Genomic DNA, 20,228 nt, shown 5'->3' with positions numbered 1-20,228 from the left:
CAGTGAGAACCTGTCTAAATCATGTACCTGCACCCCCAAAAGCCATTCCAAAATGTAGGAGGGAGGAAAAGTGTTACGTCTCCTTTTGGGTGAATTTCCCTTTTCAGTGTTGTGTGAGCAATCACAGCAAAGAGCAAATGTTCACCTGAGGTTTAACCATGGTCAACATTCGTCTGGTTTCCACCATAGCTATGGGTGAGGGTATTCCCCAATGGGGACACCCACACCCTACTCACATAAGCATGTCCAGAAGAAGTACAGTATGCGGGAACCTAGGTGTAGATCGTCCTGTAACGAATCCTTGTGGCGAAAGGGTGGGAGGAAGCACCTGAGTACCTTATAAGGGCTCTAGGAGGAAGTAGCGGTAAATTAGGCAACCAGTGGTGTGATGTAACTAAGTGATTTAATTCTAGTACCAAGTTTATGAAGTTTACACTGGAAAGTCAACACATTCCAAGCAAAGACCTGTTTTTTGTAGTAATGGTCAGAGGTACAGGGTGACCTTTTCTTATCTGTCCACAACACTGCATTCTTATAAATATATAGTGTGTGTGTGTATATATATATATATATATATATATATATATATATATATATATATATATATATATATATTTTTTTTTTTTATATATATTTTTTTTTTTTATTAATTACATACCCCGGCAGAATTTATGATTTCTTGGCCATTTCTCAGAGAATATGAATTATAGCACAAAAACTTCTTTCACTCATGGTTAGTGTTTGGCTGAAGCCATTTATTATAAATCAACTGTGTTTACTCTTTTTAAATCATAATCACAACAGAAACTACCCAAATGACTCTGGTCAAAATTTTTCATACCCCAGTTCTTAATACCATGTATTGTCCCCTTTAACATCAATAACAGTTTGAAGTTACATAGTTACATAGTAGGTGAGGTTGAAAAAAGACACAAGTCCATCAAGTCCAACCTATGTGTGTGATTATGTGTCAGTATTACATTACATATCCCTGTATATTGCGGTCATTCAGGTGATTATCTAATAGTTTCTTGAAGCTATCAATGCTCCCCGCTGAGACCACCGCCTGTGGAAGGGAATTCCACATCCTTGCCACTCTTACAGTAAAGAACCCTCTACGTAGTTTAAGGTTAAACCTCTTTTCTTCTAATTGTAATAAGTGGCCACGAGTCTTATTAAACGCTCTTCTGCGAAAAAGTTTTATCCCTATTGTGGGGTCACCAGTACAGTATTTGTAAATTGAAATCATATCCCCTCTCAGGCGTCTCTTCTCCAGAGAGAATAAGTTCAGTGCTCGCAACCTTTCCTCATAACTAAGATCCTCCAAACCCTTTATTAGCTTTGTTGCCCTTCTTTGTACTCGCTCCATTTCCAGTACATCCCTCCTGAGGACTGGTGCCCAGAACTGGACAGCATACTCCAGGTGCGGCCGGACCAGAGTCTTGTAGAGCGGGAGAATTATCGTTTTATCTCTGGAGTTGATCCCCCTTTTAATGCATGCCAATATTCTGTTTGCTTTATTAGCAGCAGCTTGGCATTGCATGCCATTGCTGAGCCTATCATCTACTAGGACCCCCAGGTCATTTTCCATCCTAGATTCCCCCAGAGGTTCTCCCCCCAGTGTATAGATTGCATTCATATGTTTGCCACCCAAATGCATTATTTTGCATTTTTCTACATTGAACCTCATTTGCCATGTAGTCACCCACTCCATTAATTTGTTCAGGTCTTTTTGCAAGATTTCCACATCCTGCGGAGAAGTTATTGCCCTGCTTAGCTTAGTATCGTCTGCAAATACAGAGATTGAACTGTTTATCCCATCCTCCAGGTCGTTTATGAACAAATTAAATAGGATTGGTCCCAGCACAGAACCCTGGGGAACCCCACTACCCACCCCTGACCATTCTGAGTACTCCCCATTTATCACCACCCTCTGAACACGCCCTTGTAGCCAGTTTTCAATCCATGTACTCACCCTATGGTCCATGCCAACGCACCTTATTTTGTACAGTAAACGTTTATGGGGAACTGTGTCAAATGCTTTTGCAAAATCCAGATACACCACGTCTACGGGCCTTCCTTTATCTAGATGGCAACTCACCTCCTCATAGAAGGTTAATAGATTGGTTTGGCAAGAACGATTCTTCATGAATCCATGCTGATTACTGCTAATGATATCATTCTTATTACTAAAATCTTGTATATAGTCCCTTATCATCCCCTCCAAGAGTTTACATACTATTGATGTTAGGCTAACTGGTCTGTAATTCCCAGGGATGTTTTTTGGGCCCTTTTTAAATATTGGTGCTACATTGGCTTTTCTCCAATCAGCTGGTACCATTCCAGTCAATAGACTGTCTGTAAAAATTAGGAACAACGGTCTGGCAATCACCTGACTGAGTTCCCTAAGTACCCTCGGATGCAAGCCATCTGGTCCCGGTGATTTATTAATGTTAAGTTTCTCAAGTCTAATTTTAATTCCGTCCTCTGTTAACCATGTAGGTGCTTCCGGTGTTGTGTCATGAGGATAAACACTGCAGTTTTGGTTACTGAAGCCCCCCGATTCACTCGTGAAGACTGAGGAGAAGAATAAATTCAATACCTTTGCCATCTCCCCATCCTTTGTAACCAGATGTCCTTCCTCATTCTTTATGGGGCCAATATGGTCTGTCCTCCCTTTTTTACTGTTTACATATGTCACGGACCTGGCCGGAGCAGAGGCTGTTGGAGAGGACTGTATGCAAGCCTGTTGCCCACCGATTATGGGCACTAGCATTTGAGGTGAATGAGAAATCCAGTCTGAACTGTATTAATCGGACTCAGTCATGTATATATTGTATGGGGACTCCTTACTGTAGATTTGTGTCCCTGAAGAGGGAGGGGGGATTCCTCCAGCAGCCCCCTGCTGATAAGACTGATTCATTCTGTTGGGACACATCCTGTGAGGAGATGCTGGTGTTATCAACATGTGTTTATGTTAATTGAGAGAGCTGATCACATTAGCCACCAGCACTGGCTAATAGACGAATGGTCTAGGCTGAGGAGGGGGGAGATTGTTGTTTGTATTGTTAATTGTATTAATGTGTGAAGCTCGGTGCCCACAAGACTGTCATCTGGTCTGGGTACATTTTGTAGTAAATTAGGTCATGTTAATTAGGTTAGCTTTGAGTCATCCCTGCTGTATAAAGGTCTGTGAGATCTCAAAATAAAGGTAGTTCTGATGTACTCCAAGACTGGTGTTGTCTAGTTCTTGGGGTTCCTATAGCCAGATCCATTGGACTCGTGTTCCAGAACTTAGGAAGCGGTATATGACAGAAGCACTCAAGCGGAGTGTGGGGCGTTCCGTGACATTGGTGGCAAGCAGCGGGAAAGCTTCCTGAAGTCTGGGACATCCAAACTTCCATCTGGATCCAAGGTCCAGATAGCAGAAGAGGAGAGGTACAGATACCAGCCGCCATGGATGAGGAATTCAGAAGGAGGTTGCGAGAGATGCAGATACAGCACAGAGGACCAGTATCGGAGCAGGTCCTGCTGGGATGGTGTGATTCTATTCGCTGCAAACTCTGGAAGGAAGCGCTAGCCCGTGAGCAGCGACACCAGGGAAAAGTTCTCCCCTCCATCGAGGAAAGGTACTGGTCGCAGTACGGACTGCGGGTGCGGTTTTTGGGAGAAAAACCACACAAGAAGCAGACAGCTGAATTAAGCAGGCTGGTCTGGGCAGAGATGAAGCTGGATGAGAGCTACAGAGCCCTCCGGTGGCATGTATCTCAAGCATGTCCCTGGATAGCGGATGACAGCCCAACGGAAAGCTTAAGCTACGGCGGCTTGGGACTGTTGTTTGTGAAGCTGACAGGGGACCCTAACTTTGGGAGTGATTTGGAGCGGCGGGTGAACGAAATCATGGATTTCAGAGAAGGGCTACTGAACATTTCGGAAGTGCACTGGGCACAGGAAGATTTGGAGTTTCTGGCCGTTCAGGAATGGGAGCTAGAGATCGCCTACAGACGGCTGCTAGACATTGCTCAGTGCCAGGGCTGGGCTCCCTTTGCCTGGGACTATCAGGAAATACCAGCTGACAACCCTGAAATCCTGGCTGAAGAGTCGGCAATGTGGCAGAGCGATAGTGTGCTTTGCCAACCTGCCCCCACAGCTATGGAGGCGGAGGTCTTATGGCAGATGCAGCAAGTGCTGACTGACCTTGATGATCCTGTTTCTGCATGGGATGATCTTGGATGGAGGAATGTGCCTGTCCAGCAGCATGCCAGAGAATCTGCAGTGGAAAATCTGGAGATTGCCATCCCCAAAACTGAAGTGCTGACAACAGGGCAGAGCTCTGCTAACCTCTGCCCAGCACTGATAACATCTTCTGGGTTCCATGGACAGGAGATGGTGAACCTCCATCCCCAGACACCAGTTGCAGAGACAGGGGATTTGATAGACTTTTCTGCTGAGGAAGAACCATCGGGTGAGCCCCCAGCAGAAGAGTTGGGATTAGGGCCAAACTTCATTGCGCTCTGCTCAGCACTGATGGCATCTTCTGAGTTCCACGGACAGGAGATGGTGAACCTCTATCCACAGACACCAGTTATAGAGGTAGAGGATTTAATAGACTTTTCTGCTGAGGAAGAACAACCTGATGAGCCTCCAGCAGAAGAGCTGCTATCAGGGCCAAAGTTCACTGTGTTCTGCCCAGCACCAACAGTGGCTTCAGCCTTCCTGAGAGAAGAGGTAGTCAGCCTTTCTCCCACAACACTGACAGGGACATGTGATTTTCTGCCAGCAGCATCTATGCAGTTAAAACAAACTTCTCCAGCTGAAGATCTGGTAACTGAACAGAGGATCCAAGACCTCTGTCCCACACTTTTACCAATTCCAGAGACTGGGGATTTAATAGACGTTTCTGTAGAGGAAGAACCACCTGGCAAACCCCCAGCAGAAGTGCTGGCAACCGGACAGAGGGTCCAAGACCTCTGCCCCACACCTGCAGCAATTGTGGAGGCCCAAGGTGAGGAGGTGGCAGTCTATCGCGAGCTGCAGATCAGGATCCAAGGAGAGAATGCAGTCATCACCTCACAACTGCAGCTTGATCTGGTGTCGGTTGATGGGGCTTCAGTCCCCACCTGTATACCCCAGGGATGCTGGGCAGTCGGCCCAGATCCCCAACAGCAGGATGGAGTGAGCCCAGTCCCCCTGTCTTCTCTCCAGCGGCAGAAAGGATTCCAGGGAGAAGGGCCAGTCCGGGCCTCTCCCCAGCGGCAGATATGTTCTCTGAGAGAGGCAGAGGATGGCTGGGTGAGTAATACACTATTTGGAATAATTTGTTTGGGGTACTGTGTGGGTACAGGCAGTAGAGGACTGGAACTATGGACCAACTTCGGAGTCAACCCGTCTGGGGTCTCCTCCTGTGTTAGTCTCCTGCCGAAAGGGGAGAAATGTCACGGACCTGGCCGGAGCAGAGGCTGTTGGAGAGGACTGTATGCAAGCCTGTTGCCCACCGATTATGGGCCCTAGCATTTGAGGTGAATGAGAAATCCAGTCTGAACTGTATTAATCGGACTCAGTCATGTATATATTGTATGGGGACTCCTTACTGTAGATTTGTGTCCCTGAAGAGGGAGGGGGGATTCCTCCAGCAGCCCCCTGCTGATAAGACTGATTCATTCTGTTGGGACACATCCTGTGAGGAGATGCTGGTGTTATCAACATGTGTTTATGTTAATTGAGAGAGCTGATCACATTAGCCACCAGCACTGGCTAATAGACGAATGGTCTAGGCTGAGGAGGGGGGAGATTGTTGTTTGTATTGTTAATTGTATTAATGTGTGAAGCTCGGTGCCCACAAGACTGTCATCTGGTCTGGGTACATTTTGTAGTAAATTAGGTCATGTTAATTAGGTTAGCTTTGAGTCATCCCTGCTGTATAAAGGTCTGTGAGATCTCAAAATAAAGGTAGTTCTGATGTACTCCAAGACTGGTGTTGTCTAGTTCTTGGGGTTCCTATAGCCAGATCCATTGGACTCGTGTTCCAGAACTTAGGAAGCGGTATATGACAGAAGCACTCAAGCGGAGTGTGGGGCGTTCCGTGACAACATACTTAAAGAATTTCTTGGGATTTTTTTTGCTCTCCTCCGCTATGTGTCTTTCATGTTCTATCTTAGCCGTCCTAATTGCACCCTTACATTTCTTATTGCATTCTTTATAAAGTCTGACTGCTGAGGATGATCCCTCAACCTTGTATTTTTTGAAGGCCTTCTCCTTTGCTTTTATATGCATTTTTACATTGGAGTTAAGCCATCCAGGATTTTTGTTTGCTCTTTTAAATTTATTACCCAATGGGATACATTGGCTAATGCCCTTATTTAACCACTTGCCGACCGCCTAACGTAGATATACGTCGGCAGAGTGGCACGGGCAGGCAGAATCACGTATATATACGTGATCTGCCTCCCGCGGGCGGGGGGTCCAATCGGACCCCCCCCCGGTGCCAGCGGCGGTCGGCATCTGACTGGGAGAGTCGGGAGGCGAGGGGGAGACCATCCGATCGTGGCCCCCCCCCTCGCGATCGCTCCCAGCCAATGGGAATCCTCCTCTGCCTGTGTGTAGTTTCACACAGGCAGAGGATGTGATGTCATCTCTCCTCGGTCTGGCAGTTTCCGTCCAGCGCCGAGGAGAGAAGACATGTAAGTGCACACAACACAAACACACACAGTAGAACATGCCAGGCATACCTTACACCCCCGATCCCCCCCCGATCGCCCCCCGATCCCCCCCCAATCACCCCCCCCCCCCCCCGTCACAAACTGACATTAGCAGTATTTTTTTTTTTTTTTTTTTTTTTTTTCTGATTACTGCATAGTGTCAGTTTGTGACAGTTACAGTGTTAGGGCAGTGAGTGTTAGGCCCCTTTTAGGTCTAGGATACCCCCCTAACCCCCCCTAATAAAGTTTTAACCCCTTGATCACCCCCTGTCACCAGTGTCACTAAGCGATCATTTTTCTGATCGCTGTATTAGTGTCGCTGGTGACGCTAGTTAGTGAGGTAAATATTTAGGTTTGCCGTCAGCGTTTTATAGCGACAGGGACCCCCATATACTACCTAATAAATGTTTTAACCCCTTGATTGCCCCCTAGTTAACCCTTTCACCACTGATCACCGTATAACTGTTACGGGTGACCGCTGGTTAGTTCGTTTATTTTTTATAGTGTCAGGGCACCCGCCGTTTATTACCGAATAAAAGTTTAGCCCCCTGATCGCCCGGCGGTGATTATGCGTCGCCCCAGGCAGCGTCAGATTAGCGCCAGTACCGCTAACACCCACGCACGCAGCATACGCCTCCCCTTAGTGGTATAGTATCTGTACGGATCAATATCTGATCCGATCAGACCTATACTAGCGTCCCCAGCAGTTTAGGGTTCCCAAAAACGCAGTGTTAGCGGGATCAGCCCAGATACCTGCTAGCACCTGCGTTTTGCCCCTCCGCCCGGCCCAGCCCAGCCCACCCACCCAAGTGCAGTATCGATCGATCACTGACACTTACAAAACACTAAACGCATAACTGCAGCGTTCGCAGAGTCAGGCCTGATCCCTGCGATCGCTAACAGTTTTTTTTGGTAGCGTTTTGGTGAACTGGCAAGCACCAGCGGCCTAATACACCCCGGTCATAGTCAAACCAGCACTGCAGTAACACTTGGTGACGTGGCGAGTCCCATAAGTGCAGTTCAAGCTGGTGAGGTGGCAAGCACAAGTAGTGTCCCGCTGCCACCAAGAAGACAAACACAGGCCCGTCGTGCCCATAGTGCCCTTCCTGCTGCATTCGCCAATCCTAATTGGGAACCCACCGCTTCTGCAGCGCCCGTACTTCCCCCATTCACATCCCCAACCAAATGCAGTCGGCTGCATGAGAGGCATTTTCTTTATGTCCTCCCGAGTACCCCTACCCAACAAACCCCCAAAAAAGATGTTGTGTCTGCAGCAAGCGCGGATATAGGCGTGACACCCGCTATTATTGTCCCCCCTGTCCTGACAATCCTGGTCTTGCATTGGTGAATGTTTTGAACGCTACCATTCACTAGTTGAGTATTAGCGTAGGGTACAGCATTCCACAGACTAGGCACACTTTCACAGGGTCTCCCAAGATGCCATCGCATTTTGAGAGACCCGAACCTGGAACCGGTTACAGTTATAAAAGTTAGTTACAAAAAAAAGTGTAAAAAAAAAAAAAAAAAAAAAAAACACATACAAAAATATAAAATAAAAAAAAATAGTTGTCGTTTTATTGTTCTCTCTCTCTCTCTCTCTATTCTCTCTCTATTGTTCTGTTTTTTTTTACTGTATTCTATTCTGCAATGTTTTATTGTTATTATGTTTTATCATGTTTGCTTTTCAGGTATGCAATTTTTTATACCTTACCGTTTACTGTGCTTTATTGTTAACCATTTTTTTGTCTTCAGGTACGCCATTCACGACTTTGAGTGGTTATACCAGAATGATGCCTGCAGGTTTAGGTATCATCTTGGTATCATTCTTTTCAGCCAGCGGTCGGCTTTCATGTAAAAGCAATCCTAGCGGCTAATTAGCCTCTAGACTGCTTTTACAAGCAGTGGGAGGGAATGCCCCTCCCCCCCAACGTCTTCCGTGTTTTTCTCTGGCTCTCCTGTCTCAACAGGGAACCTGAAAATGCAGCCGGTGATTCAGCCAGCTGACCATAGAGCTGATCAGAGACCAGAGTGGCTCCAAACATCTCTATGGCCTAAGAAACCGGAAGCTACGAGCATTTTATGACTTAGATTTCGCCGGATGTAAACAGCGCCATTGGGAAATTGGGAAAGCATTTTATCACACCGATCTTGGTGTGGTCAGATGCTTTGAGGGCAGAGGAGAAATCTAGGGTCTAATAGACCCCAATTTTTGCAAAAAAGAGTACCTGTCACTACCTATTGCTATGATAGGGGATATTTACATTCCCTGAGATAACAATAAAAATGATTAAAAAAAAAAAAAATGAAAGGAACAGTTTAAAAATAAGATAAAAAAATAATAATAATAAAGAAAAAAAAAAAAAAAAAAAAAAAAGCACCCCTGTCCCCCCTGCTCTCGCGCTAAGGCGAACGCAAGCGTCGGTCTGGCGTCAAATGTAAACAGCAATTGCACCATGCATGTGAGGTATCGCCGCGAAGGTCAGATCGAGGGCAGTAAGTTTAGCAGTAGACCTCCTCTGTAAATCTAAAGTGGTAACCTGTAAAGGCTTTTAAAGGCTTTTAAAAATGTATTTAGTTTGTCGCCACTGCACGTTTGTGCGCAATTTTAAAGCATGTCATGTTTGGTATCCATGTACTCGGCCTAAGATCATCTTTTTTATTTCATCAAACATTTGGGCAATATAGTGTGTTTTAGTGCATTAAAATGTAAAAAAGTGTGTTTTTTCCCCAAAAAATGCGTTTGAAAAATCGCTGCGCAAATACTGTGTGAAAAAAAAAAATGAAACACCCACCATTTTAATCTGTAGGGCATTTGCTTTAAAAAAAATATATAATGTTTGGGGGTTCAAAGTAATTTTCTTGCAAAAAAAAATTATTTTTTTATGTAAACAATAAGTGTCAGAAAGGGCTTTGTCTTCAAGTGGTTAGAAGTGTGGGTGATGTGTGACATAAGCTTCTAGATGTTGTGCATAAAATGCCAGGACAGTTCAAAACCCCCCCAAATGACCCCATTTTGGAAAGTAGACACCCCAAGCTATTTGCTGAGAGTCATGTTGAGTCCATGGAATAATTTATATTGTGACACAAGTTGCGGGAAAGAGACAATTTTTTATTTTTTTTATTTTTTTTTGCGCAAAGTTGTCACTAAATGATATATTGCTCAAACATGCCATGGGAATATGTGAAATTACACCCCAAAATACATTCTGCTGCTTCTCCTGAGTATGGGGATACCACATGTGTGAGACTTTTTGGGAGCCTAGCCGCGTACGGGACCCCGAAAACCAAGCACCGCCTTCAGGCTTTCTAAGGCCGTAAATTTTTGATTTCACTCTTCACTGCCTATCACAGTTTCGGAGGCCATGGAATGCCCAGGTGGCAAAAAAACCCCCCAAATGACCCCATTTTGGAAAGTAGACACCCCAAGCTATTTGATGAGAGGTATAGTGAGTATTTTGCAGACCTCACTTTTTGTCACAAAGTTTTGAAAATTGAAAAAAGAAAAAAAAAAATTTTTTTTTCTCGTCTTTCTTTATTTTCAAAAACAAATGAGAGCTGCAAAATACTCACCATGCCTCTCAGCAAATAGCTTGGGGTGTCTACTTTCCAAAATGGGGTCATTTGGGGGGGGTTTGTGCCACCTGGGCATTCCATGGCCTCCGAAACTGTGATAGGCAGTGAGGAGTAAAATCAAAAATGTACGCCCTTAGAAATCCTGAAGGCAGTGATTGGTTTTCGGGGCCCCGTACGCGGCTAGGCTCCCAAAAAGTCCCACACATGTGGTATCCCCATACTCAGGAGAAGCAGCTAAATGTATTTTGGGGTGCAATTCCACATATGCCCATGGCCTGTGTGAGCAATATATCATTTAGTGACAACTTTGTGCAAAAAAAAAAAAAAAAAAAAAAAATTTGTCACTTTCCCGCAACTTGTGTCAAAATATAAAACATTCCATGGACTCAACATGCCTCAAAGCAAATAGCTTGGGGTGTCTACTTTCCAAAATGGGGTCATTTGGGGGGGTTTTATGTCATCTGGGCATTTTATGGCCTTCAAAACTGTGATAGGTAGTGAGGAGTAAAATCAAAAATGTACGCCCTTAGAAATCCTGAAGGCAGTGATTGGTTTTCGGGGCCCCGTACGCGGCTAGGCTCCCAAAAAGTCCCACACATGTGGTATCCCCATACTCAGGAGAAGCAGCTAAATGTATTTTGGGGTGCAATTCCACATATGCCCATGGCCTGTGTGAGCAATATATCATTTAGTGACAACTTTTTGTAATTTTTTTTTTTTTTTTTTTTTTTTGTCATTGTTCAATCACTTGGGACAAAAAAAATGAATATTCAATGGGCTCAACATGCCTCTCAGCAAATTCCTTGGGGTGTCTACTTTCCAAAATGGGGTCATTTGTGGGGGTTTTGTACTGCCCTGCCATTTTAGCACCTCAAGAAACGACATAGGCAGTCATAAATTAAAGGCTGTGTAAATTCCAGAAAATGTACCCTAGTTTGTAGACGCTATAACTTTTGCGCAAACCAATAAATATACACTTATTGACATTTTTTTTACCAAAGACATGTGGCCGAATACATTTTGGCCTAAATGTATGACTAAAATTGAGTTTATTGGATTTTTTTTAGAACAAAAAGTAGAAAATATCATTTTTTTTCAAAATTTTCGGTCTTTTTCCGTGTATAGCGCAAAAAATAAAAACGGCAGAGGTGATCAAATACTATCAAAAGAAAGCTCTATTTGTGGGAAGAAAAGGACGCAAATTTCGTTTGGGTACAGCATTGCATGACCGCGCAATTAGCAGTTAAAGCGACGCAGTGCCGAATTGTAAAAAGTGCTCTGGTCAGGAAGGGGGTAAAACCTTCCGGGGCTGAAGTGGTTAATATGCTCTTAAAGCAAACCCATCTCTCCTCCGTATTCTTTGTTCCTAATATTTTATCCCAATTTATGCCTTTTAGCAAGGTTTGTAGTTTAGGGAAGTTGGCTCTTTTGAAATTCAGTGTCTTTGTGTTCCCTTCATGTTTCCTATTTGTGTGATTTATACTGAAATTAATTGACCTGTGATCGCTGTTACCTAAATTGCCCCGTATTTCCACATCTGTGATCAGGTCTGTATTGTTGGTAATCAGTAGATCCAGTAATGTTTTATTTCTAGTTGGTGCGTCTACCATCTGACCCATAAAATTGTCCTGAAAGACATTAAGGAACTGGCGAGCCTTAACAGAATGCGCGGTTCCCTCCGCCCAGTCTATGTCTGGATAATTAAAATCCCCCATTATGATAACACTTCCCATCCTTGCTGCTAATCCAATTTGTGATAGGAGATCCGTCTCCACTTCCTCCCTCAGGTTAGGGGGCCTATAGCATACTCCCAGTATTATTTTCCCCTTAGCTTCATCCCTTTGGAGCCCTACCCATAAAGATTCCACCTCCTCCCTAGCTCCCTCAGTGATGTCATCTCTCACATTCACTTGTACATTATTCTTGATATATAGGCATACCCCTCCCCCTTTTTTACCCTCTCTATCCTTGCGGTATAGGGTATACCCTTGAATGTTTGCCAGCCAATCATGAGAGCTGTTGAACCAGGTCTCTGAAATTCCCACAAAATCCAAATCCTCCTTGTACAACAGTATCTCTAGTTCACCCATCTTGTCCGCCATGCTCCTGGCATTAGTGAACATGCCGCATAGTTTAGACCGGTCGCATATTGCCCTCGTATTGGGTGTTTCAAGATTGCAACTAGGACTTGCTACTATACTCACCTTGTGTTTTTGTGCTTTGGTTAACCTACCACTAATGCCCCCAATACTACCCTCTGGAATATCTTCCGCGCTGGCTATCACTGTCTCTGGACCCTCCCCCCCATCGCCTAGTTTAAAAACCCCTCTAACTTTTTGGCCATCTTCATTCCCAGCAGATCTGCACCCTCCTCATTTAGGTGCAGTCCGTCCCTCCTATAGTACCGGTTACCGACTGAAAAGTCGGCCCAGTCCTCCAGGAACCCAAACCCCTCCTTACTACACCAGCTCTTCAGCCACTTGTTTACTTCCCTAATCTCCCTCTGCCTTTCTGGTGTGGCTCGATGTACCGGTAGTATTCCTGAGAACACTACCTTGGAGGTCCTTTTCCTCAATTTAGCACCTAAATCCCTAAAATCGTTCTTTAGGACACTCCATCTGCCTCTGACTTTGTCATTGGTGCCAACGTGCACCATGACAGCCGGGTCTTCCCCAGCCCCTCCCAGTAATCTGTCCACAAGATCCGTGATGTGCCGAACCCGAGCGCCCGGTAGACAACATACTGTTCGGCGCTTCAGGTCTTGGTTACAGATTGCCCTCTCTGTCCTTCTAAGAATTGAGTCCCCTACCACCAGTATCTGTCTTTCCTTTCCCTTTGCTGCCCCCCCACTCTCACTGGAGGAGTTCTTCCCCTGGCAGCTAGGAGAGTCCCTCATCTCCAGCAGTGCTGGTCCCTGACTGGTTTCACCAATGTCACTCAATGGAGCGTACTTATTGGGATGCTCCAGTCCTGGATCAGCCTCTCTGGCACTTCCCCCTCTACCCCTCCTGACTGTCACCCATCTACTCTTTGCTAGTGCCTGCACCTCTTCAACAGAGTATTGAGCAAAGGCTGTGAATACTTATGTACGTGGGATTTTTTTTCGTTTTTTATTTTTAATAAATTAGCAGAGATTTCAAACAAACTTCTTTCACGTTGTCTTTATGGGGTATTGTTTGTAAAATTTTGAGGAAAATAATGAATTTAATCCATTTTGGAATAAGACTGTAACATAACAAAATGTGATATGCACTGTACATTTCTGTGTTTGGTGACCCTGATTTCCCAGTAGACCTACCTGTAGCAGTCAGTGTGACTGCTGCTGGATTATTTTTTCATTATGGGGAATGCAAAAGCTGTAGTATGCTTAAAGGGGTTGTAAAGGTAAAAATTTTTTCACCTTAATGCATTCTATGCATTAAAGTGAAAAAACTTCTGACAATACCGCCGCCCCCAGCCCCCCCCGTTTTACTTACCTGACGCCTCGAAAGTCAGCTTTGCGTTCCCGACATCTATTCCTCCGCTCACACTGGCCGCTGATGGGCTACAGTGGATGGATTGGAAGCAGCGCAGCCATTGGCTCGCGCTGCTGTCAATCACATCCAATGACGCGGCGCGCTGGGGGGCGGGGCCGAGTGACACAGTGAGCGGCTATAGCCGCCGGCTGTATCATGGGAGCGCGCCCGCAAGCACTAACCACCATGCGAGGGAGCTCGCATTAAGGTGGTTAATGCTTGCGGGGAGGAGCTGAAACAGTCGCATAAACATCAATTAAAGGGTGTGGTTAATTGCTCACAGGTGCCTATTTAACTAGTTGTAGGACTCAGTCTGAGCGTGCTCAGTCTGAAGCTGTGGAACTTGGTGTAAGTGGAGCTGGAATAAGTGGGAGTTAAAAAAACAGAGTTAGAGTGTACAAGTCTTGCTGTTTGCTTGCTGTTTGCTTGCTGTTTTCTGTTTGTTTACTGGGTTGCATTTTTGGGGCTTTTCCTTTTAGTTTTTAATTTGCCTTTTGCTGTCACTTTTTAAATAGCTTTTTTTTTTTTTTTTTTTTCCTCTGGTTCCATCAATTAAAGGGTGTGGTTAATTGCTCACAGGTGCCTATTTAACTGGTTGTAGGACTCAGTCTGAGCGTTCTCAGTCTGAAGCTGTGGAACTTGGTGTAAGTGGAGCTGGAATAAGTGGGAGTTAAAAAAACAGAGTTAGAGTGTACAAGTCTTGCTGTTTGCTTGCTGTTTGCTTGCTGTTTGCTGTTTGTTTACTGGGTTGCATTTTTGGGGCTTTTCCTTTTAATTTTTAATTTGCCTTTTGCTGTCACTTTTTAAATAGCTTTTTTTTTTCTTTTTTTTTTCCTCTGGTTCCATCAATTAAAGGGTGTGGTTAATTGCTCACAGGTGCCTATTTAACTGGTTGTAGGACTCAGTCTGAGCATGCTCAGTCTGAAGCTGTGGAACTTGGTGTAAGTGGAGCTGGAATAAGTGGGAGTTAAAAAACAGGAGGTTATAACAGGGGTCATAGTACCTGTGTAGTGTGAGTATCTGAGTGTTGTCTGAGTAGTGTGTGTGGATTGTTAGTACTTGTGTACTGTATACTTGTGTATTGCTAGTGCACGTAGGTCTGTGCGTACCTGTGTATTGTCTTATTGTGTACCTGTGTATTGTCTTGTTGTGTACCTGTGTATTGTATTGTTGTGTACCTGTGTATTGTCTTGAGTATTAGTGCCAGGAAGCTAGCTGTTAGGTAATTTGGACAGGGTAAAATCCCCAAATCCTCACTATATTCAATAGGTACGATGCCCGGCGGGTGTGGAGAGGCAACTCTTTGTACATCTTGCCGCATGTATGCGTTCCTTGATCATCCGATCGAGGACGAATACTGCTGTGCAAAATGTAAGCACATTGTTTCCCTGGAAGCCCAGGTACTGAATCTGGGGAAGCAACTGTCAGCACTGAGAAGTCCCTCCATACTAAAGGTGAGCCAGGAACGTACACGGCAGGGGCCAGCACAGAGGCGGGTGGAGACAAAGAGGTGCAGGCACTAGCAAAGAGTAGATGGGTGACAGTCAGGAGGGGTAGAGGGGGAAGTGCCAGAGAGGCTGATCCAGGACTGGAGCATCCCAATAAGTACGCTCCATTGAGTGACATTGGTGAAACCAGTCAGGGACCAGCACTGCTGGAGATGAGGGACTCTCCTAGCTGCCAGGGGAAGAACTCCTCCAGTGAGAGTGGGGGGGCAGCAAAGGGAAAGGAAAGACAGATACTGGTGGTAGGGGACTCAATTCTTAGAAGGACAGAGAGGGCAATCTGTAACCAAGACCTGAAGCGCCGAACAGTATGTTGTCTACCGGGCGCTCGGGTTCGGCACATCACGGATCTTGTGGACAGATTACTGGGAGGGGCTGGGGAAGACCCGGCTGTCATGGTGCACGTTGGCACCAATGACAAAGTCAGAGGCAGATGGAGTGTCCTAAAGAACGATTTTAGGGATTTAGGTGCTAAATTGAGGAAAAGGACCTCCAAGGTAGTATTCTCAGGAATACTACCGGTACATCGAGCCACACCAGAAAGGCAGAGGGAGATTAGGGAAGTAAACAAGTGGCTGAAGAGCTGGTGTAGTAAGGAGGGGTTTGGGTTCCTGGAGGACTGGGCCGACTTTTCAGTCGGTAACCGGTACTATAGGAGGGATGGACTGCACCTAAATGAGGAGGGTGCAGATCTGCTGGGAATGAAGATGGGCAAAAAGTTAGAGGGGTTTTTAAACTAGGCGATGGGGGGGAGGGTCCAGAGACAGTGATAGCCAGCGCGGAAGATATTCCAGAGGGTAGTATTGGGGGCATTAGTGGTAGGTTAACCAAAGCACAAAAACACAAGGTGAGTATAGTAGCAAGTCCTAGTTGCAATCTTGAAACACCCAATACGAGGACAATATGCGACCGGTCTAAACTATGCGGCATGTTCACTAATGCCAGGAGCATGGCGGACAAGATGGGTGAACTAGAGATACTGTTGTACAAGGAGGATTTGGATTTTGTGGGAATTTCAGAGACCTGGTTCAACAGCTCTCATGATTGGCTGGCAAACATTCAAGGGTATACCCTATACCGCAAGGATAGAGAGGGTAAAAAAGGGGGAGGGTTATGCCTATATATCAAGAATAATGTACAAGTGAATGTGAGAGATGACATCACTGAGGGAGCTAGGGAGGAGGTGGAATCTTTATGGGTAGGGCTCCAAAGGGATGAAGCTAAGGGGAAAATAATACTGGGAGTATGCTATAGGCCCCCTAACCTGAGGGAGGAAGTGGAGACGGATCTCCTATCACAAATTGGATTAGCAGCAAGGATGGGAAGTGTTATCATAATGGGGGATTTTAATTATCCAGACATAGACTGGGCGGAGGGAACCGCGCATTCTGTTAAGGCTCGCCAGTTCCTTAATGTCTTTCAGGACAATTTTATGGGTCAGATGGTAGACGCACCAACTAGAAATAAAACATTACTGGATCTACTGATTACCAACAATACAGACCTGATCACAGATGTGGAAATATGGGGCAATTTAGGTAACAGCGATCACAGGTCAATTAGTTTCAGTATAAATCACACAAATAGGAAACATGAAGGGAACACAAAGACACTGAATTTCAAAAGAGCCAACTTCCCTAAACTACAAACCTTGCTAAAAGGCATAAATTGGGATAAAATATTAGGAACAAAGAATACGGAGGAGAGATGGGTTTGCTTTAAGAGCATATTAAATAAGGGCATTAGCCAATGTATCCCATTGGGTAATAAATTTAAAAGAGCAAACAAAAATCCTGGATGGCTTAACTCCAATGTAAAAATGCATATAAAAGCAAAGGAGAAGGCCTTCAAAAAATACAAGGTTGAGGGATCATCCTCAGCATTCAGACTTTATAAAGAATGCAATAAGAAATGTAAGGGTGCAATTAGGACGGCTAAGATAGAACATGAAAGACACATAGCGGAGGAGAGCAAAAAAAATCCCAAGAAATTCTTTAAGTATGTAAACAGTAAAAAAGGGAGGACAGACCATATTGGCCCCATAAAGAATGAGGAAGGACATCTGGTTACAAAGGATGGGGAGATGGCAAAGGTATTGAATTTATTCTTCTCCTCAGTCTTCACGAGTGAATCGGGGGGCTTCAGTAACCAAAACTGCAGTGTTTATCCTCATGACACAACACCGGAAGCACCTACATGGTTAACAGAGGACGGAATTAAAATTAGACTTGAGAAACTTAACATTAATAAATCACCGGGACCAGATGGCTTGCATCCGAGGGTACTTAGGGAACTCAGTCAGGTGATTGCCAGACCGTTGTTCCTAATTTTTACAGACAGTCTATTGACTGGAATGGTACCAGCTGCTTGGAGAAAAGCCAATGTAGCACCAATATTTAAAAAGGGCCCAAAAAACATCCCTGGGAATTACAGACCAGTTAGCCTAACATCAATAGTATGTAAACTCTTGGAGGGGATGATAAGGGACTATATACAAGATTTTAGTAATAAGAATGATATCATTAGCAGTAATCAGCATGGATTCATGAAGAATCGTTCTTGCCAAACCAATCTATTAACCTTCTATGAGGAGGTGAGTTGCCATCTAGATAAAGGAAGGCCCGTAGACGTGGTGTATCTGGATTTTGCAAAAGCATTTGACACAGTTCCCCATAAACGTTTACTGTACAAAATAAGGTGCGTTGGCATGGACCATAGGGTGAGTACATGGATTGAAAACTGGCTACAAGGGCGTGTTCAGAGGGTGGTGATAAATGGGGAGTACTCAGAATGGTCAGGGGTGGGTAGTGGGGTTCCCCAAGGTTCTGTGCTGAGACCAATCCTATTTAATTTGTTCATAAACGACCTGGAGGATGGGATAAACAGTTCAATCTCTGTATTTGCAGACAATACTAAGCTAAGCAGGGCAATAACTTCTCCGCAGGATGTGGAAATCTTGCAAAAAGACCTGAACAAATTAATGGAGTGGGTGGCTACATGGCAAATGAGGTTCAATGTAGAAAAATGCAAAATAATGCATTTGGGTGGCAAACATATGAATGCAATCTATACACTGGGGGGAGAACCTCTGGGGGAATCTAGGATGGAAAAGGACCTGGGGGTCCTAGTAGATGATAGGCTCAGCAATGGCATGCAATGCCAAGCTGCTGCTAATAAAGCAAACAGAATATTGGCATGCATTAAAAGGGGGATCAACTCCAGAGATAAAACGATAATTCTCCCGCTCTACAAGACTCTGGTCCGGCCGCACCTGGAGTATGCTGTCCAGTTCTGGGCACCAGTCCTCAGGAGGGATGTACTGGAAATGGAGCGAGTACAAAGAAGGGCAACAAAGCTAATAAAGGGTTTGGAGGATCTTAGTTATGAGGAAAGGTTGCGAGCACTGAACTTATTCTCTCTGGAGAAGAGACGCTTGAGAGGGGATATGATTTCAATTTACAAATACTGTACTGGTGACCCCACAATAGGGATAAAACTTTTTCGCAGAAGAGCGTTTAATAAGACTCGTGGCCACTTATTACAATTAGAAGAAAAGAGGTTTAACCTTAAACTACGTAGAGGGTTCTTTACTGTAAGAGTGGCAAGGATGTGGAATTCCCTTCCACAGGCGGTGGTTTCAGCGGGGAGCATTCATAGCTTCAAGAAACTATTAGATAATCACCTGAATGACCGCAATATACAGGGATATGTAATGTAATACTGACACATAATCACACACATAGGTTGGACTTGATGGACTTGTGTCTTTTTTCAACCTCACCTACTATGTAACTATGTAACTATGTAACTATGTAACTTCAAACTGTTATTGATGTTAAAGGGGACAATACATGGTATTAAGAACTGGGGTATGAAAAATTTTGACCAGAGTCATTTGGGTAGTTTCTGTTGTGATTATGATTTAAAAAGAGTAAACACAGTTGATTTATAATAAATGGCTTCAGCCAAACACTAACCATGAGTGAAAGAAGTTTTTGTGCTATAATTCATATTCTCTGAGAAATGGCCAAGAAATCATAAATTCTGCCGGGGTATGTAATTAATAAAAAAAAAAAAAAAAAAAAATATATAAAAAAAAAAAAATAATATATATATATATATATATATATATATATATATATATATATATATATATACACACACACTATATATTTATAAGAATGCAGTGTTGTGGACAGATAAGAAAAGGTCACCCTGTACCTCTGACCATTACTACAAAAAACAGGGCTTTGCTTGGAATGTGTTGACTTTCCAGTGTAAACTTCATAAACTTGGTACTAAAATTAAATCACTTAGTTACATCACACCACTGGTTGCCTAATTTACCGCTACTTCCTCCTAGAGCCCTTATAAGGTACTCAGGTGCTTCCTCCCACCCTTTCGCCACAAGGATTTGTTACAGGACGATCTACACCTAGGTTCCCGCATACTTCTTCTGGACATGCTTATCCTATATTCCACACCCTACTCTGTGAGTAGGGTGTGGGTGTCCCCATTGGGGAATACCCTCACCCATAGCTATGGTGGAAACCAGACGAATGTTGACCATGGTTAAACCTCAGGTGAACATTTGCTCTTTGCTGTGATTGCTCACACAACACTTAAAGCGAAATTCACCCAAAAGGAGATGTAACACTTTTCCTCCCTCCTACATTTTGGAATGGCTTTTGGGGGTGCAGGTACATGATTTAGACAGGTTCTCACTGACTTCCCAGGTGATCAAAGCGGAAGTTCAGACCCCACCACTCCCCATAGCCGCTGGGGACACAGGCCACCTTCCCATCCATTACTTGGTTACTCTGCATTACTTGCTACAAACCTGAGGCCTCATGGGGTGGCGTTATAGAGAAGCTACTCAGGGAGCGTGTCTTTGTGAAGGTGCAGCCTATAATCCAGGGTCTATGAATACTTTGCCT

At 44.5% G+C, this 20,228-nt stretch overlaps 1 long non-coding RNA gene across 1 annotated transcript in view; it reads right to left on the bottom strand.

Annotated features, from left to right (window-relative positions):
• The window catches only part of LOC141121500 (uncharacterized), a 1,788,704-nt gene that overhangs the window by 1,039,350 nt on the left and 729,126 nt on the right, over positions 1–20,228 (bottom strand). The window lies entirely within an intron of this gene.

This window comes from Aquarana catesbeiana, unplaced genomic scaffold (assembly GCF_042186555.1).
Source record: "Aquarana catesbeiana isolate 2022-GZ unplaced genomic scaffold, ASM4218655v1 unanchor211, whole genome shotgun sequence".
NCBI lineage: Eukaryota > Metazoa > Chordata > Amphibia > Anura > Ranidae > Aquarana > Aquarana catesbeiana.
Note: the sequence above shows the minus strand (reverse complement) of the source record. Positions and strands in the feature narration are given on the sequence as shown.